Consider the following 20,999-nt stretch of genomic DNA (forward strand, 5'->3'; position numbering starts at 1 on the left):
CCTCTCGAATACTTCCTGACTCATGATGAGGTCCATAGTCTTTGAAAATGTGTTCTGCAGCCTCTATGTAGTGTCAGGACATTGTAGTGATTTCAAAGTAGCCGCTACGGATTTCTGACTGGTGTACGTGACACTACAGAATGTGCTCTCAAGGTTTAACTGGTGCAGTTTCCAAAGTTACTTCAATGTGCCTCAAGCATCACAGTGGTTTCTTCACTTGCATACACTGTGGCAAATGCTAAATACACTACCCATTTTTGAGTGGTGCACTGTCTGCTGTTATCTCAGCGTGTACCATTCTCTGGAATTGGGGGTCCTGAGCAGTAGAGTCCAAATCTGAAGGTGAAAAATGGTACTGGGGGTTGTCTTCTGACTTTGTTGATGTGATGGCATTGTTGGACCTGGGCTCAATGTTTCCCATACTGTGGCTGCTCACTTGGTCTTGGGATGAGAGGGCCAGATGCTCAGGTTGGGAGGTGGGAAAACTGGAGCTTTGCTCAGGAACACTCTTTTATTTATTAGTGCCCTGCCTTGTAATCTCACGTTGCCACATACCTGAATCTGTGCAAGCATATCTGCCCAAGCTGACACATCAAGCATGACAGTTGTCCGGTATAACAGCCCTTCATACTTCACCAAATGTGTAAACAGAAGTATAGTTGAGTAATCTAATTAGTGTATCTAATTTGCACACATCCATTTCTAATGTCAATATCCTTTATCAGAGTTAATTAGGTGTCAGTGAACTCAGGCTCTTTTAAAACGCTCTTGGATGGTCATTTCATTCATAAATAGAATGGCACAATAGTGGAGGGATGTCAGGGTGCTAATCCCACATGAAACCCTTCTTAGATGCCTTCAATGCTTCCTTACAAGATAAGCACATAGGATATTTACAAAAGGAATGAGTGGAAAAGACCTCAAAAAGAGTAAATAAAAAACCCTTTCCCAGATCTACAAAATAAAAAATGCCAGGTAAGCACAGTAGCAGCCAATGATGGCAAAGAATAACAGGAGGTGCACCAGTCCAACCACCCCCAACGTACCTGGCATTGCTCCTAGTGGTCAAGACCCCCATCTCTGGCACCAACCGCAACCCATCATTGCAAGTATTTTTAACTACAGAGACCAGGATGTTCTCCTGAAAATTATGAATTACAATATGCCTCCTCAATGCTCCCATTTCTTTTCAGAATGCAAACCAACCGAACAAGAGGCTGGGAAGAGTTTCATAGAGGACAAAACTATCTTGCAGAAAGAAGGCCTATAGTATCCAATGCTGTTTCGGGGAAACTCTCAGTGTTGACGGATAGATCTAAAACAATCCTTGATATTTGCCAAAGAGCTGTCCCATGGACGTAGGCCAACCTCCTGCCATCCATCTCCAGAGAAAGACACAAGAAACTGATCATCACCAACTACACAGATGGCTCAAATAATTTACTCTGTTTCATGAAGTGCTGGTGTTACCCAGTTTCAATATTATATATGCAGTCAACCTCTACAGTCATGTGTGGCTGTCAGAGTAGTCGCTGACTTTCCCCCAAGCGCATAATCTAATTGTATTGGTTGGGGTAGCAGAGAAATGCCAGTCAATTGGGGTTAGTGGTGTGGGTGGGGTGATGGTGGGAGAATGAGAAGGATTTTTTCTTTATTCAAATTTTTGGGGATTATCAAAAAGTTATAGGTTGCCACACTAAGGAATCTACTCAGGGTGAATGATTCTAAATTCTGCAGTTTGTGATGAACCGCTTGGTGATCTTGCGATTGAACAAATTGAATAAAGAGAAATCAGGTTTCGAGGTATCGTGGCATCTCACACTTCAAGGACACTCCTATTTTGCTCAAAGCGGCTTCAAACCATTTTCTCTCCCACCACTACCAAATATCAAGAGTGGTGTTGGATTTCCAATTACGAGCCACAATGACTCTTGCCGCCACCAGGAAATGGGTGATCAACTTAGATGCTCCCTTTCAGCCAATTTATATAGTCCTTCCCCATCCTCCCCATCCTAATAAAATTAGCAGTAGATCTAACAGGAGGTCAATCCCCACTATAGTCTTAATAATAGCCAAGACTTCCTTCCAATACGTTTGGGTAAGATTACAAGACCACCATTTGTGGGACAACGGACCTGTCATTCCACCATCTAGAAGTGGTGGCTTTATATTGCTCTTTGATTGTTGTCCCAAAGCTGCGGTTACAGCTGGTGTTGAGTGTGTTCAATAAAGCTACATTGGAATGTTGTATAAATCATTGTTATCTACGGCATACATGACATGGAATCAATGTAACTATGGATAGATCTACACATATCACTTAGCATACCGTCTCATCCCTCCCTAAATAGTCCTTTGTCTCATGGCTTGCTTCCCAACTGCCTTCAAGTACCCTCATCCTACCTCCTGCTGATGGCTTTCTCCAAGTCCCACCTGATCTCTTCTCTCAGTCACCTCTAGCAGCCCATCCCCATTACCTTCTGATGTTTCTCTACTAGCTTTTCCTGTTGTTCGTCTCCGACCATCACCTGACATTTCTCTCCTAGCTCTAACTAAACTCCTACCCAATCAACCAATCACCTTCTGTTATTTCCCCAACCACCTACTGTTTTCCTTCCCCAACCACCTTCTCATGTTGTTTCTCCTTCCACTCCTGATCTCTTTCCCAGTCATCTCCTGATGTTTCTCCTCTATTCCTTTCTACCTGAATCCCCAACCCCCTTCTTCAACAAGCTCTCCTTCTGAAAGTCTGCACTCTTCTCTGCTGAGCTGGGGCGTAAATGCTCTGAGGGCCCCTCCTGCTGGGTTGGGCTCAAACCGAGGGTTTGCAACGGTGCAGCATGGTTTTCTGGGGATGCAGAGTGTCTCCCGATAATTGTGGAAACTGGATCAGATGTATCTAATTCGTTAGAGTTTCTTTCATCAGCAGGCATACCACAGTTTTAAAAGCCCAGTCCACCATTTTGAAACAAGACAGCGCGATGTTCAGGACCTGTGTGCAGTTGTTCAGTTATTCAGTCCAGAAGCAGAGATTGTTTGTGCAGCACTTCCCCAAATTATGCTATCATAAAACATCAGGTGGGTACTGATTCTTCACAAGCAATTGTGCATATCTTAATGGGGCAGTAGCATGTTAGTTGTTAATGTGGCTGTCCCCTGTCAAATGGCAGCAGCTAATTGAGTGTGACCAGGGAAATCTCACCATACCAACCTGGTTGCACAGAACCACTAGCTTGGGGGTGGGACCTAGTTTCTTATTTTGTCACCGCACTAGAAGTCTCCAGACCAAAGCAGGTGACTATGTTACAGGTCGTTACAGTCATTATACAATTCACAATGTGCATGATTTCTGGGGGACATTTCAAAGGCTTTGGAGCAAGTGGCTCTGGGTTGGTTGGAACAAGCACAGGGGAGACCTTGAATTCAACTACAACAATGTAAGAGATCAAACAGGTACTAAGATGACTTCTTGATGGGAAGGCTCATGCAATTGTTAGCCTTCCAGCAGGATTCTATGAGGAACATGCAGAAGGGGTCGATCCAGACCTGCTAAACATGTTTCAGGTTTCACTCCAAATGGGCAGTCACACTAATTCCACCAAGACGATACTCATTCTTCCCAAAGCTAATAAGACACACTGCAAATGTTCCGCCTATGATTCTAATTGCACAGTGCTTGCTTCCTTCAATGGCATCAATGATGGTGTCGGACCAGGCAGGATTCTTCCCAGGTAATTGAACGCAGAATAATCTTTGCAGACTGTTCTCCTTGATCCATAACATTGATTCAGATGCACCCGCCGTGATATCTTCCCTCAACAATGGAAACACTTCTGATTCCAAGGAACAGACATTTCTATTGGAGGTGCAGCAAGAGTCGGGCGTGGTGTTGCAATGTACTATGACAGTGAAACTCCTGAATAAAAAACCCAAAAGCTATAGTCGTAATGAACAAAATCCTGAGCCATTTTATCCATCAAGGGGCTTTAAACAGGGCTGTCTCCTAAGTTCTCTGCTCTTTGCCCTCACCATAAAACACCCAGCGTGTTACCCAAGACAATTCAATCAGCAGTGTGGCACTTGCATATATTCCTCCACTAACTGCATCTCTGTATATGACAATGATATGCGTCTATGTACAAAATACCCAAAGCAGAATCTGGCGCCTGCGGTGAAACACCTCAAAAGATTCTGTGAATTGGCTGGCCAACAAATCAACTGGGGAAAATTGGTGCTCTCGCCTCTATCACTAGAGACTGTGAAAATATGTGGGGATCGATGCTTAAGATGGCAGACATCTTGAGTCCTGTAAATGGGTACAATTATATCTACAGATAATAAAGGACTATTTCATAAAATTTATATTAGAAGCTTAGAAACTCTTGCACAATGGATCTAGCTGTCCATCTCTGATTGGAAGGATCTCTCTGGTTCCCAAACCTTTATGAATTTTCATGAATACCCCAGTTACCCTGCCCAGAGTGTTTATTGGGACCGCTTGCAGAAACTGATGCCAACTCTTATATTGGTATCCAATTATCCCAGGGTAGCATATGATATTGTAATCCTAATATATACACAGGGAGATTTGCCTGCAATGCACCTGGAATTATTGCTTACCTACAAACCGGGCAAAATGAGGGTATACAAAAGCCCATGTATCACAAATAGTCCACAGTACGTGGCTCTACTCTCCATCGTTTACCCTACGAAGGACAGAAGGAGTGGACTTCACCTTTGACGTGCGGTTTCCAAACCTTGCTAACAGACGCGGGATGCATACACCGGAGGATGTATAGGTGGATGGCAGAGTCATAGCTCTGCAATAACTAAAGGCCAACAGGGAGGTTAACGCCCGGACAATGTTATAATATCTCCATAGTTTCAGGGTGTAGATAAAAAGCACCTCAAGGGAACCGCATCTGGCTAATGGCCCACTTTATACCAAATCCGCCAGATTCGCCCACATTGTCTTAATGGTGAATGCCAAAAGGGTAGGACTAGCGATACTTATCGTGCGGTCAAACGAAGTTCATCTCCCCCAATTAAAGATATAAATTCATTTACTGAGAGCATCTCCATAAATCTAACCAAATTGCTATGAAGTTACACACTGCTAAGGTTCCAGATGTGTGCCCTAGATGTATGGCATCACCGGCAGCTTTTTACATTAGGGTGATTTAGATCACACTACGTAGGCACTATTCAGGCAATAATAAAAGAGCACGCTCCTGTTGCACCATAGATATGGTTGTTGTATTTGTTTACACGTAACGTAGTAAGAAAACCTTTAATGGTATCTGTACTTAGTATCTGTAGTGGCTAAAACCCTGGTAGCGAGCTCATGGAATAGGGGCTCTGCTCCTACGTGTGAGGTGGGGCTGAACGCCCTAGTCCTGCGTTACTGGGGCTAAGTGGTTAAAACTCTGGTAGCGAGCTCATGGTATAGGGGCTCTGCTCCTACGTGTGAGGTGGGGCTGAACGCCCTAGTCCTGCATTACTGGGGCTAGTATCTGAAGTGGTTAAAACCCTGGTAGTGAGCTCATGGTATAGGGGCTCTGCTCCTACGTGTGAGGTGGGGCTGAACGCCCTAGTCCTGCGTTACTGGGGCTAGTATCTGAAGTGGTTAAAACCCTGGTAGTGAGCTCATGGTATAGGGGCTCTGCTCCTACGTGTGAGGTGGGACTGAACGCCCTAGTCTTGCGTGAAAAGCGAAAGGCTCAATACATAACTTTGCTGCCCTCCCCATATAGGCCCAAAGATCTTAGAACATTTCTTGTTTCAGCACCCCATCTTCTCACAGAAGTGGATCTCAAGATGCAGGGAAGAACAGACTGCATGAACTGTTATTAGTGGGAACGGGTGTTGAGAAATCATGGTATGGTGTGGAAGAAGAAGGGGCTGACTTTATGAGATCTGTGTATTGTACTATATTTTGATATTGCTATAGGGCAAGTGTGTGCCAAGACTCCATGTGATGTCACCTACTGTAAGCACATGAGTGGCCCTCATTATGAGTTTGGAGGCAGCCATGGAGCTATTAGCTCCATGGCTGCCTCCAAACCGGGCTCCATTACCGGGTTCCTGCAATGAGGAATAACTGGGTCATTCCGACATAGGAGGACCCAGTAATTCCTCCTTGCAGGAACCATTCCCCATTCCTATTTGAGCTCAATGGGAATGGGGATGGAGGTAACAACGGGCACATTACAAGTGTCCCGTTGTTACCTCCCTCTTCCCCTCGTGGGACCCGGGAAAGACGTCTGGTTTTACCAGATGTCTGACCCGGGTCCCTCAAAGGGAACCTCGTAATCGACCCTGACGGAATGAAGGGGGCCGGTCCCGTACCGGCCCCCTTCATTCCGTCAGTGCCAGGGTCGTAATGAGGCCCAGTATGTCTTCATGAATCCGCACCTACCACACAGCTGGTATCCTAAAAACATAACTTTTGGTATTTGTTATAGCATAGTGTTAACTCCCATGTTTGCAAGCGGGCTTGGCTGTTAAAGGCCCTGCATAGGCCAAACCGAGATCGGTGAGGCGTTAAGGGCGAGGCCCACCCATGAACGCAGGTAGTAACATTATTAGCACCCCATGGAGCATTTAGCATGTTGCTGATAGGTGTTCTGTCCTTATGTATGGGGAACCAATTCCACGCTGTACATGCCAGCCGATCCCCCAAACACAAAACTACAACCAACAAATGGCTATGGCTAAGTGATCCAACCTTATCTATCCCGATGGCTACGGATATCATTAGCAACTTTGGAGACATAGGGCCTCATTACGATTTTGGAGGTAGCCATGGTGCTATTAGCCAAACCGGGCTCCATTACCGGGTTCCTGCAATGGGGACTTACCGGGTCATTCCGACATAGGAGGACCCGGTAATTCCTCCTTGCAGGAACCATTCCCCATTCCCATTTGAGCCCCCATTGAGCTCAATGGGAATGGGGATGGAGGTAACAACGGGCACATTACGAGTGTCCCGTTGTTACCTCCCTCTTCCCCTCACGGGACCCGGAAAGGACGCCTGGTTTTACCAGCCGTCTGATCCGGGTCCCGCAAAGGGAACCTCGTAATTGGCGCTGACGGAATGAAGGGTGCCGGTCCCGTACCGGCCCCCTTCATTCTCTGAGCGCCAGGTTCGTAATGAGGCCCCTATCTGGATCCAATGTGATTAATCTACATGTGTGCGTCAAGCGACAGCGACTCCATTGACCTCGGTCACATGGAATAGGGACGGGTTTCACTGGCTGCATTGGGAACGCCTACCTGACTGATTCTTGGACGATGCTAAAAGCTGGTCATGGTCACTAATGGGTGAAGTGGCAATGTTTAAGGTGATGGCCTTCTCATGCTTTCTTTTTATATTCCAATCTATGGGCCTCATTCCGAGTTTGGAGATAACCACGCCGCTATTTGCAGCATGGCTGCCTCCGAACTCGTCCAAACTCAGGCCTGGTGAATGGGGTAATTACCGGTCCATTCCGAGGTCGAAGGGACCGGTAATTCCCCATTCATCAGGGCCATTCCCCATTCCCATTTGAGCCCCCATAGGGCTTAATGGGAAGGGGGAAGGCAGCAATAACGGTACCGTAAATTACGGTACCGTTATTGACCCCGGAGTCCCTTTGCGGGTCCTGTCCTTAACGCCTGCTAAAAGCGTTAAGGAAGGACCCGCAAAGGGAACTCGTAGTGGGGCGGTAAGGGTTTAACGGCACCGGTCTTGTTACCGATGACCGTTAAGCCTTACCGCCCTACTCGGAATGAGGCCCATTGTCATATAAGATTCCCAGAAACAAATGTAACGGATCGGTTGTGGGTATTCATTATTGTCAGCATTTTATGAACACATGCCACCTATAGAGTCATTCCTCCCTCCTTCCCTCCTGCCACCACTCTCTGTCACAGGGGCAAAGGTAAGAAGTGGCAAAATCAGCAATAGATGATGACCCATACCAGGTCATCCTGCCGGCCCCATCCAACCTGTCCATTTTGTCTGCAGTCCCCAGACCTCATAACGAAAGGTAGAAAACCAAGTGCACAGTGCTGGAAGGCTTAAGATATCAATGTCTGAGTGCAGCTGTTCGCAGAGATCTTTAACATGGAAAGCTCGAACAAGCTCAGAAGATGCCATGGTGTTTTTTTGGGGGTTTTTTGTAAAAACTATTTAGTTTAAATATAAACTTTTTATGTTGTGTTACCAATCGTCTATCTATGAACATTAAGATAATATAGTCAAACTTTCTCATTTTGTTGTAGTTCGTCTTTGGGAAATTTTCCCATAATCTTGTTCCAAAAGTTGTAAATTATAAAAATCATCTTTTTGTCCTTGTCCGATAGAATCCAGGCCCATCTCTCTTCAGGGCTCAGGGTTTCGTTTCCATTCTCAAAATAGGTCCTGCATATATTTATCTCGTATTGGAGAGCAGGGAAAGCCATTACAAGATGATACAGAGTTTCTATGATATCTTGCTGTTTACAAGCTCTGCAGTGGTTCGCCTTTGTATTTTTTTGATTAATTCTTGATAGTCTTTCTCCCATTGTTAAGAAATTTAAAAGTATTTTCAGAAATATCGATCTTATTCTTGTGTCTGGGAAGAGGAACAGGTTTGATGGTAATTCGTTTATCGCTCTCACTTCTATTTCGTACACCAGGTTATCTTTGTATCGGTTTTTATGCTCACTGGTGTTTATCCAATCATTGAGATCTACAAAGGCCATGCATACCTGTTGAACGCTGATCTTTGCTTCGTGTTTTGCGAGATTTAGCAGGAAGAGGTTGATGTTAGTTCCCACTGAATGGACAAAACCAGTTTGTCGTGGGACAAACTTTTTTTCTTGAATGGCCCAATCTGTCAGATCCCTCAGTAACATTATCGCAAAGATTTTCCCTAGAGGGTCTAGAAGAGCAATTGGCCTGTAGTTTACCGGGTTTCCTTTATCTCCTTTCTTGAATATTGGTATAAAGATCGCCTGTCTCCATGTCGATGGAATTTGCTGCAAATGATTAATCAGATTTAGAATCTGTACCATGATTTCCACCCATATCTCAGGTCTCGCCTTTCTTTTTTCATTCGATAGACTGTCTGGTCCTGGTGCTCGAGAGGGGTTTAAGTTCTTAATTAATTGCTCAATCTGTTTTTTTTTTCGATCTTGTGATTTGCCACCTGATCGTTTTTGGTGTATCTGTGATCTCTTCCATTTGTCTCTTTCTATATAGGTTGGAATAATGTTCTAGCCACTTTGACTCAGTTACATTCTGTATCAGCAGGTGCTGGGTTGTCTGTATTGGATTTAACAGGTTCCATAGATCTCGGGTGTTCCGGTTGTTAAGGCACAACAGCATTTTTTCTGCGTCTTGTTGAAGCATCAAACTTTTAGGTGCTTTTAACCAGTTATGGTAGGTCTGCTTTGCTGATTTGATTGCTTGTCTGGAAGCCTGTGTTTTCTGCTTGTTTAGATGTCTGCACAGTTTGTGCAGCTCTGTTTTTTTCTTCCTCATTTCTATATCGTAGCAATGGTTGTGTTTCTTGTTCTGATTATTTTGTCCTTTTGTTTGTTGGTAATATGGATCGAACAACCATTCATAATTCAGTTTTTCGCTGTCTTCTTTACCAGATATTTGGTATCTCTTGGATAAACCAGGTAAGTTGAAGACTTTTAGTCTGAGTCTAGAGGTTTTTGCGTTCAATTCCAAGGGTGGCAATTTCAACCTCTTCTGTCTACGTCCATACTGGGACCATGTAAAAGAGATCATATGGTGGTCACTGTTCAAATTCATTATATTCCAATGTAGCCTTGGCGTTTCCCTGAGACCAGGTGGGGATTATTTGTAGGTCTGAGTTTTGGAAATTGCCAATCAAAGAGAGGTTCCTTGAGTTAATTTCTTTGATCCACATTGTGGCTCTCGTTGAGAGGTCACTGGTAGCTTTCCGGCTGCCGAATTTATCAAAAAGGTGGATATTCAAATCGCCACAAATTATAACGTTGATAGTGCTATCTTTTGATATGATCAGGTCTAGTTCCGTTAAGAAGGAATCAATAAAGACTGACTCATTTACAGCAAGAGGGTTCCAATACATATGAAGACAGCTGTCCTCACAGCTTGTTTGAAGGGGTCTATGCTTAGGTTTGAAAATTTTATGTTCTGGAGTATTATATATTGAGTCCATGGGTTCAGATTTCTGGACTCGATTATTGGCCAACTAGAGTTTATTTGCGCCAGAATTATCTGTGCCGAAGAAGGTCTGCCTTTTGGTTGAATTACAGCAGGATTAGTAAAAACATTATAACTTTCACATGTGGGAGCTTGAACCAACCACATCTCTTGTAGACAGATGATAGGAGATTGCTGGAGCTTTAAGTGAGTTTGATAGAAAAGATGGCTATGACCTCTTGTATTCCACGTGGTCAGCTGTCTGTTTCTTCCTCTAGCTGTTATGACGACTCAGAGGAGAAGCTTTGACTTTCATTTTGTTGGAAGGAGTATTCTCTTCGAATGTATCTGTACATCAATATCTCTTGCCTATGTTGGTATACATCCTGGGACCTGTAGGACCTTGTTGTAAGTTGCGACTCTTCATTTCTTGTCGAGTCAATGGCTATATAATCGTTTCTTGGCTCTCACCTGTTTGGTCTGTGATTATCCATTTCCTTCGCCGGTGACTTTCCTTGTGTCCTCTGTTCGGCGTCCCTCGTCATTCTGCACTCAAAGCCAATACATTTCAGTTGATCGGCTGTTTTTAAAAATTCGCTCATTATTGCATGAGTTTTTACTTCTATTTCAATTTTGTCGAGGGCATGGTCATCTAAGAATTTGACCAGCTTTATGTCCTGCGAACTTATGTGTTTTAAATCTGGGATTGCTCCCCTTAGTCACAGTACATTTGGCTGATTCAGGATTACTGAGGGATTTGTAGATCGTAGATGTGCTAATGTTATCACATATTTCTCATATTTTTCAAAGCAGAGGGATCTTCTTGTGACTCATTCTGGGGAGGTAAGAAAATCAAATTTAAAATTCCGGTTTTCTTGGTCACGTCCGAACACAATGTAGATTCTGTAAGCAGTCTGGTGAGGTTATTCACGTGGGTAGACAACCGCAGCAGTGCCGGGTCGCGGAGTCACGCTCAGAGCCCGAAAACCCTAAGACTCTGCGACTGACTCTACCTCCATAATGAAAGGAGCCACCAGCATAGCAATCATGCAAGACTGTAGTTCTCACTTCTAAACACCCAACGAACAGCAACAAACAGCTTCTAGGCTTGTCCTCACGGGCTTTGCCGCAAGGCTCAGAGCAGTTCCCTTTATTGCATGTGCTGACTCTGCCACTTGAAGGGGAATCCCCGTCTTCCACTGATCACATGCAGCTGTACCCTCTTTGTACCCAGAGGTCACTGTAGTCCGAAAAAAGCAGAGGGGTCAACAAGACAGCCTACACAACTTCAAAACACCTCGACCATGGATTTGCTAATTTAACAGATCAGAACATCTGTTGGTTGACATGTGGAAGGATGGCATATTTTAACGGGTTTGTCAACTTCTCAAACAGGTATTCGTGATAGATTATTGGAATTGACTGGTTTTAACATGAATAATGTTTTGATATCTTGCTATGGTGCTCAGCACGGATGCACTTTTAATCAATTTGCAGATATGTGCTGTCTGCTGTGCGCTTGATCCTGTTCAGAGAGAACCAAACATAGCTCTATAAGGATTTCTTGTCAGCGGAAGATTGTGTGGTCTACTGTTTATATTGTAAACTAGCGAACCAGTAAACTGGGGCTCAAATCCCAGCTTCCCACTCAGGGTATAACCTTAACTCACTGTACATTATTTTCAGTAATTGAATAAGTGGGATTCAGTTCTGGGCTTGCTATATACAAACTCGCACTCCACATAAACCATCAAGAAGCAACATAGGACCTCATTTGGCTCCAAATCATAATTTGGTGGAAGGGGGCCATTACTTGAAGACATACACATAGGATGCTCGCCAATTCCAAATTATGTTAATTTGACCGGCGGAGTGCAAATGTGCCGGGCAAACACATGTTTATGCCGCGTTTGCCCAGCACATTTTCACTCCGACGTGCAAATGAGTAAATGCTGCCTACAATGGGCGCAGATCATAACTACTAAGCAGGTGCAAATGTTCTTTGGGAAGAAATTATTGGTGTAATACGTGCAGCGGCAACAGCCGAAGCACATGGCTAGTGGGCCCCGAAGAAACCTATTGGTGCAACATGCACAGTGGCCACAGCCGAATACCCTTGCTAGTGGACCCCAAAGAAACATATTGGTGCAATATGTTTCAATCCGTACAGTGGCCACGAAGACCATGCTAGTGGGCCCAAAACACTCTTGTCGTCGTGGTGGTATTGGTATTCTTTATCGTGCTTTTTACACTATTACTCCATTTTCCAATAATCTACCTCTTTTTTTCTTTGAATATCAGTATTTTCTGTTTTCTAAACCTTTTCTTTTAGCTTTTCTATTGATTTACCGCCCTCCTGGCTTACATTGTGTCTTTTGTGTACAACATGAGGCTTTCTTGTCCTCCATTCTTCCCTCTGATACCCCTTTGGTTCTTCTCAGCGATTTTAATCTCCATCTTTCCACAACACATGTGTCTGTTCCTCTCGTATCCCTTCTCGATTTTTTTTTCTCTCTTCTGTTCTTTTGCCTCCTTCACACATTTCTTGTGGCTATCTGCACATAATTTTCTCTTCTCGGCCATCCTTGACTTTTCATATTTACTCATCGGATCATGCTCTCTTATCTCTTTCACTCTCTCTCGCTCCATCCTTGGTTGACCTCTGCAACCTCTCTTTGACCACTGGAGTTTTCCTCTCTCCTCTCAAGCACTCTCTTGTGCACCCTCTGCTCAAAAAGCCCTCTTCCGACACGTCCATATCGGAAAACTGTCGCCCGATTTCAATCACCCCTTTACTGGTAAAACTACTGGAGAAACTGGCTATCACTCAACTTACCCTCCACACTGAATCTGTTGGTTGTCTCCATGACCATCGGTCTGGCTTTAGAGCATCCAGAGGCACGGAAACTGCTCTTCTGAACACCCATGAAGACCTGCTCTCAAATCACAACTAACACTCCCTCTGTCCTCATTCTTCTCGACCTCTCTTCTGCTTTTGATATGGTAAACCACAACTTCCTGATTACCCATCTCTGTGATACCCTGGGCATCACAGATCAGGCCCTGGCATGGCTCACCTCCTTTCTCTCTGACCAGCCCTCCCAGGTGGAACTTGGGTCCTTTCTCTCCTCTACCACTCTCTCTACTTGTGGTGTACCCAGGGGTCTAATATATCCCCCTGGTTCTTCAATATCTACATGGCCCCCTTGGCCCACAGGATCTCTCCATTTACCTCTAACTTTCAGTGTTATGCGGATGACACGCAGCTCTCTTTCAGGCCACCCTCGGCCTCCTCCTGACTGCCTATCCGCAATTCAGTCTTGGTGTGCTGTTAACGTTCTCTGCCGGAATGGTAGTAAAAAAGAGACTGTACTCATTGGGACCCCTGCTCCCACTTTCCCACTTTCACACTGGCCGGCCTCCCTTGGCCCTGCGCCCACACCAACCAATGAGGCAAAAGATCTAGGGGTCATCTTCGACTCCATTCTCTCCTTCTCTTTTCGCATCTCAGACATCTCCAAAAAGTCCCCTTTTCCCCCAGAGGCTCACCACTTCAAAAGCCCTGGTTCTCTCTAGGCTGGACTATTGCAACAGTTTCTTTCTCATTCTTCCTACTTCTACTCTCTGTTCTCTACAACTCATCCAGAAGAGAACTGTGAGACTTATCCCTGGCCTCAAGCCCAGGGACTGCATCTCTGCAGCACTGAAATCCCTCCACTGGCTCCCCGTGGTTGCAAGGATCAAGTTCAAGACCCTCTGCATAATCCACAAGGCTTTCTGGGGCTGGGGTCTGCACTAACTTCAACGCTCTCTTCCTAAATACTCTCCCTCTAGAGTCCTCCGCTCGTCCTCCTCCAACTCTCTGCAGATGAGACACTTTCACAAACAGAGATTTGTGGGTAGATCTTTATCCTCTGCAGGTGCCTTCCTGCCTCTCTACGTCTTGAGCCGGAGCACCTTCAGTTCTGGATACTCCTCAAGACCTTACTCTTCTCTTCCTCCATCTCTCTCCCTCTCCCTTGCTAACCTCTGTTCTCTTTCTCTCCACCCTCCTTCTCCTCCCCAACTCTGTTCAGTTTTTGCTGACTGGTTGCCTGGTTCACCTCAAGAGCCTTACAGGTCCCAGGTTCCCCCGCCAGTCTTTTGCACTTGCCTCTGAGCTGCTGCACTATGTTCAGCATTACTGCACTTTCATCTTACGCTTATTGAGGGGGGAAACCTCTCTGCACTTAATGCAGGGCCATGCTGGACTGGACTCGCTTGTTCCCTCCCAATCACCTTCCTCTCACCTCCGTCTGTACGCATGCATGACCTAAATGTACTAGGACTAGTTCGTTCATCTGCCCCCCCCTTTTTCTTGTCCCCCCTCCCTAGCTTGGTCACTACTGTAACACTTCTTTCACTTGCACTAGGAGAAATGCTGTCCGGCCTAGTATGCTAGTTTTTTCTGTTGGATCATTCGGAAACCTCAAGGCCTAAGAATGATTACTGTATTTCTGTGTTCCCTTCCTGCTTTGAAGCACTCCACCTGTGTATAAGTGCTGTATAAATAAACAATTACAATTTACAAATTACAATACCTCAGTCTGTTTCTCCTTTCTTACCTTCAGCTCATAATTTCCTTTGTCATGACTAACGCAATTTCAATATTTCAATCTATCGGTCATCAATTCTGCTGTAACCTCATCTCTTCCTCCACTATAAGATTTCTTCTCTTCATCTGTTGATTCTGCTTTTTCTCATTTCTCTTCAGTTATTTCTGATAGATTTGATTCTTTCTACTCTGCTTCTTCATTTAGTTCCTCGCGTACGTCCCTGCAACTCTAGCTGACTCTCATTGCGTCATACCCTCAGCCATGCTGAGCGCAGTTTGCAGAAACCTAATTCTCCTACAAGTCTTGCTCTCCTCATTTCTCTCCATACCTCCTTTGACGCTGCCTAATTAATCACCAAAGAACAATATTACATTGACCTTCTGAATTCCTTTACTTCCCACCTTTGCCGCTTGTTTCAGACCTTGTCTAATATTATTTCTTCTCCTTCTTGTGATCCTGCTACTCCACCTCCTCTCTCTGCTTCTGAGCTGGCTTCTTATTTTTCCTCTAAAGTAGCTCTCCTGTGTCCTCTATCTTGCCCTCTTCAATTTCCATGTATTCTTCTTTGTTTTCCTTTCTCTCTATTACTGTTGATGATACTGCTACTTTTCTTTCTAAAGCTCAGCCCGCCTCTACTCCTACAGGCCCTTTCCAATCACTGCTGTCCTTTTCTTCTTCCTCAGCTCACTTCTCTTTTTAATGCTTCTCTCCAATCCTCCACTTTCCCCTCAACCGTCAAACATGCCACAATCCTTCCCATACTATAGGAACCCTCTTTAAACCCTGCTCTTCCCTCCAATTTCCAACGTATACCACTTCATCCCTAACTTTCTAGGCTCCTTGAGCATATTGTTTATTCACAGGTTTCCTCTCATCTCAACTCTAATTCTCTTCTTCCTCTCCCTCAGTCTGGATTCTGTTGGTGTCATTCTACATAGACTGCTCTTCTCTCTTTCACTCCTTTTAGCCCATTATACCAAGCACTCTTTATTTCTTGTACTTCCAGACTTGGCAGCTTTTGATACTGTTGACCACTCTCTCTTGTTTGTTTCTCTTGCTTCTTTTGGTATTACCAACTCTGTCCTCCACTGGTTTGGTTCCTATCTTTCTAATCAAACTTATTCTGTCACTTGGCTGGCCAATCTTCTCCTACACTACCTCTTCACCATGGTGTCCCTAAGAGTTTGGTACTGTGACCTCTTCTCTTCTCACTCTACACTATTCCTCTTGCTTTTATCATCACTTCATTCAGGCTATCACATCACTTCTATGCTGTAGTGAAAAGGGAAACAGCACCCCCCTGGGGCCAGCCCTTGGTGCAATATACCTCCTAATCACCTTCCCTCACAAGTAAGAAACTATGCAAGACACAATGAACTCAGTCTGGAAGAAAGCCACTCATTCAGAAGATTTTATGCTTCCATTTATTTACTACATAAACTAAACAGAATCAAGCAGCAGTTTTAAATAGTATGGGAATTAAAGTGCAAGCTGAGTAATACAAATTATCAGTCACAGATGAATATGCAATTATTCTTAGGCTCCTAGGAATCGTTGATGCCGATATGATAGAATCACACTCAGGACCCACGCCACTCTGTGCCCGACACTGCTCTGGGACTGGCCTAGCCCCCTTAAGCCCGCACACGAGCGGGAATGTGATGGCAGGAGCCTCTGCCCTCTAGTGCTGGCTGGTTGTCCAGGTGCTGTTTCCTACGTGGTCGCTTCTCTCGAACAGCCCAGGAAGAGTCCCCACTTAACTGGCCCAGATAAAGATCTCTTATTAGGGGCTGCATGTCGATCACTATGACGTACAGCTCTTCGAGAATCTTCTAGGCCAAACCTTCCATGCAGCAAAACATGTTTTCGCCTGGAAAGTTCCAACTGGAAACTGCCAGTCTTGGCTCCCAGGCACTGTGTACGTTGTTTTGGGAAGCGCCTTCTACATTCCTGTGTTATCAGTGCACCTGAGTCGCAGAGCGCAGTGGAGGAAGGCTTTGCCGGGCTCCTAAAGTCTGCGCAGGGCTTCTTGCAAAACTAGATGTTTATGTCTAAAAAAAGGGCCTTCGCAGTTAACCCCTCGCAAGCATGCTGGCTCACTCAGTTCGAGAGGCCTGGCTGGTCAGCATTTTCCTCCACGCTTCGAATAAGCTCTAAATATACGCAAGATAGCTCAGTAGGTTAACGCAAGTGCTTTTTACTACATATGCCGATGACTCAACTTTTTCTTTCATTCTCTGCGTTTACACCAGCCATTCATAGTGTTATTACTGCTTGTCTCCTTGCTATCCAATCTTGTATGGAGGCTCACTTTCTTCATCTTAATCCAGCCAAGACAGAAGTTCTCTTTTAACCTGCTACCACCATTCCTCTTCTTTCTCCTCCTGACTCTATCTCATTTCCTGCTGATTCTTTACCAATCTCCTCTTCTGCCCAAAATTTTGTTGCACTTATTGACTCTTCTCACAGATTGCTGCTCTTTCTCGCTCCTCTCGCTTCCATCTTTTCAATAGTCTGAGAGCTATACCCTTTCTTTCATGTCATGCGACTAAGCTTCTTGTATCTTCCCTTATTTTTACACCTCTGTTATATTGCTCTGGTCTTCTTCTTGGACTTCCTGCTACTCATCAGGACCGTCTTCGTTCTGTCTATAACTCCTCTATTCATCGTCTCTTTTCCTTATCATGTCATGACACGATTTCTCCAGATTTAACTTTTTTGCGGTGGCTTTCTTTTCATTCTCACTTACGCTTTAATTTTCTCTATCTTGTATTGAAATCTCTTCATGGTCTTGCTTGTACTTATCTTTCTTTGCTCATATCATTCTATTCCCAAACACGTTCGTTATGCTCTGAATCTTTCTCTTCTTGCTAGTCTGCAACCTCCCTGTGCCTCCTCCCGTTTCTACTCTTTGGGCCTCATTACAAAGAATGCGGTAAGGGTTTACCGGTACCGGTAAGGGCACCGGTACCGGTGAACCCTTACCGCCTTACTACGAGGTCCCTTTGCGGGACCCGACCTCAACGGCTAAGGAACGGGCCCAGAAAGGGACCTTGGTGCTAATTACGGTACCGCAATTTATGGTACCGTAATTAGCTCCTTCCCCATTCCCATTGAGCCCTATGGGGGCAAAAATGGGAATGGGGAAGTGCCTTGGTGAATGTGGAATTACTGCCCCCGCTCACCTTGGAGTAGGGCGGTAATTCGGCCATCCACCAAGGCGGACACGGTAAAATACCGGCGGCAACCATGGCGCTAATAGCGCCATGGTTACCACATACCGTGTAATGAGGCCCTTTGTCTCTGCTCGCTCACTTTCATTGGAACACCCTTCCTCTTTCTATTTGTTCTCTTTCCTCATTTTTTCTGTTTCATTGACATCTTAAAGACCACCTTCTTTCCTCTTAAAGATTTTGTATAAACATTCTCCCTTGTCATTGTTCAAGTTTCTTTCTTTTTTTTCACTTTACTTTATTATATTTATACCGCGCACCACTGATCAGGAGGCTTAAGGGGCGCTCAACATAACTTTTAATTGTTTGTATTAAGCGCATCGGTGTGTTACAAATAAATAACAAATAACACACAAAACCTGCTGGTGCAACAGGTACAGTTCGGCTGTGCCACTGGTCATGGTCAAAGGCCATGGCAAGTGGGCTCCAAAGAAACCTTTTGGTGCAACATGTACAGTGGCCACAGCCATTGGCCATGATTAGTGGGCTCTTAAGAATCTAACCCTTGAAATTCAGTGAAAAAACATTAGTTCCGAGAAAGTTAAGGTGATCAGATTTAACGCAACAAATCCCCTAAAATTCAGCACTCCTATTTCAAGCAAGTCCACCTTAACTATGCGCCCCGTGTTTTGCAGTGTATGACCACAATGATGACAACACTGGTGACCACACCAATTACATCAAGAACAATAATACAACATCTGTGTATAATGTAATTTTATACTGTTGACCATGACATGTCACCCCAAAATCTCTCTATCCTGTCTTATAAGGCAAGCCAAGCGCTCCATTGCCAATGCAAAAACCTATGGGGAGTGTGGACAGCCCTGACGCATGCCTCTTAATATTTTAATGGGGCGCATGAGCATTCCATTGACATTAATTCTTGCTTTTGGGATTTTGAAGTTTGCTGGGACCATACTCATAAATTTGGGTCCCAACCCATATGATTCAAAGGCCTGCATCAGGTAAACCCAGTCCATACTTTCAAATGCCCATTGGGCATCATATGCCATTACTGTCATCTTCTGTCCTGATCTCCTACCCCAATCTATAAAATGTATAGCCCTCCTGATATTGTCTGGTGTATTCCCATCTACAATAAAACCTGTTTGGTCAAGGTGTACCAATTTACAGAGAACCTTCATCAGACGGGACTCCAGAATCTTTGCATAGATCTTAGCATCCACATTGAGGAGCGATATGGGTCGGTAATGCACACATTCCTTGGGGTCCTTACCTGGTTTGAGGACCAAGTTAGTCATTAAAAGTGCCATATACTGTGAGACCACTCCCGATATACTAATTGCATTAAATAACATTGCATAACAGGTGTATTTGTAGAGCCCATGTTCACCCCCAGAGGGGTATCCTGGCACTATTGACAGATAACAGATGTTTATTGTAACAAAATTATTTTTTTAGTGGTTTTAGAAGCCGATGTTGGAACGTTTTATAGTAGCTGTTTCCAAATCCATCTGGACCTGGAGTTTTATGGCAGGGTAAACCAACAATCCCCTCTCTCCCTTGCTCAGGGGTTATGTTAGCCTTTAACATTTCCTTATCTTTTGCCATAATTTTAGGTAGATTTGCCCTCTCTAATTGTTATTTTCAGTCATCAAGGTTCAGTTTTCCACCCTTTAAGCTTTCCCTATAATACACCTCTCTGATCCCTAATTCATCTGATTCCCCCCTTTTATAGTACAGCAGATTCATTATTTAACTAGGCAATATAATTCCTTTCTTTATGTTTAGGGAGTTTTCCTGGCAGAAATTAATTCACTTTCTTTATTTTTATATAACATTGTTTGGCTTGTTAGATCAGCTGTGTCGATCGATCAGCTAGGTGTGCCTCCAACTGGTTGTAGACTTTCATGAAACGCCCTAAGTGCCTTCATTGAACCACTTTGTGCTTCTCTTCAGCCTCCTTAACCATCCGCTCTAGCTCAATTCATGTGTATTCCCTTGCTTTCATAAATGCTGCTGTTTTCCCTATAATTTCACCTCAAGCAAAAGCTTTACTTGCAAGCCATATCGTCTTCAAATACATACCCTCCACCTAATTTTCTGTAAAATAGTTCTAGAGTTCACATGAGTCCTAATGGCCGCGTTTCTTAGAATTAAATAATTCAAGTTCCATTCTTTCCTACGTTCCCTTAGTGGTATGACAGACAGGACCTCCAGTAGAACTGGTGCAGCTTCAAAGAGGTATGTCAGACCTATTTCTATTGAAAGTACTCCCGGGACCATGGTTGCCAAGATCAAAATCATGTGTATCCCAGAGTATTCCCTATCGACTGAAGAGAAATGTGTGTAATCACTCTCCTTCTGACAGAAGAAGTGCCATGTCTCTATCAGACCTAGTTATCGAAGCAGACATGCCAAAGCATACCAATTTCGCCTATCATTAACTGTGGGAGGTAGCATTTTATCCTTCTCTGGATCCATTACACAGTTAAAATCTCCTTCAAGTACTACATAGCCCTCACATTTTCCTCCCAACTTTCCCAAAGGGGAAGTCGGATATTGAACTTGATTGTCATTGGGTGCGTATGATGACACCAGTGTATAGAGCTGTCCCTCACGTAACCCCTTAAATATTAGATATCTACCTTTTGGGTCCCTATATAAAAATTGCTTAATAGACCTTTTCCCTTTAGCAGTCAATATGGCCACCCCTCCCTTTTTTGATCCGCTGGAGGCGAGGTGTTGTATTAGGTATGATCTATGATTCAACCTACCCTCATCCTGTTCCACTAAATATGTTTCTTGTACAAAGACTATGGAAGTCCCCATGTCAGTCAGTCTTATTAATGAACATATCTTTTAGGGGAATTAAGACCCTGTACAGTCAGGGTCACAAAACCTAGGTCATTCATTAAGCCCCAATACGCTAAATCCTTCTGGGCATCTTACATCTGCACTCCGATTAGATGCCTCCCTTTTGTTTCCCACCCTTGCATGTCAACCCAGAATCGAACCAAAAATATAAACAAAAATTAAAGCTCC

This window comes from Ambystoma mexicanum, chromosome 3p, assembly GCF_040938575.1.
Source record: "Ambystoma mexicanum isolate Mex_15411 chromosome 3p, UKY_AmexF1_1, whole genome shotgun sequence".
NCBI classification, from domain to species: Eukaryota; Metazoa; Chordata; class Amphibia; order Caudata; family Ambystomatidae; genus Ambystoma; species Ambystoma mexicanum.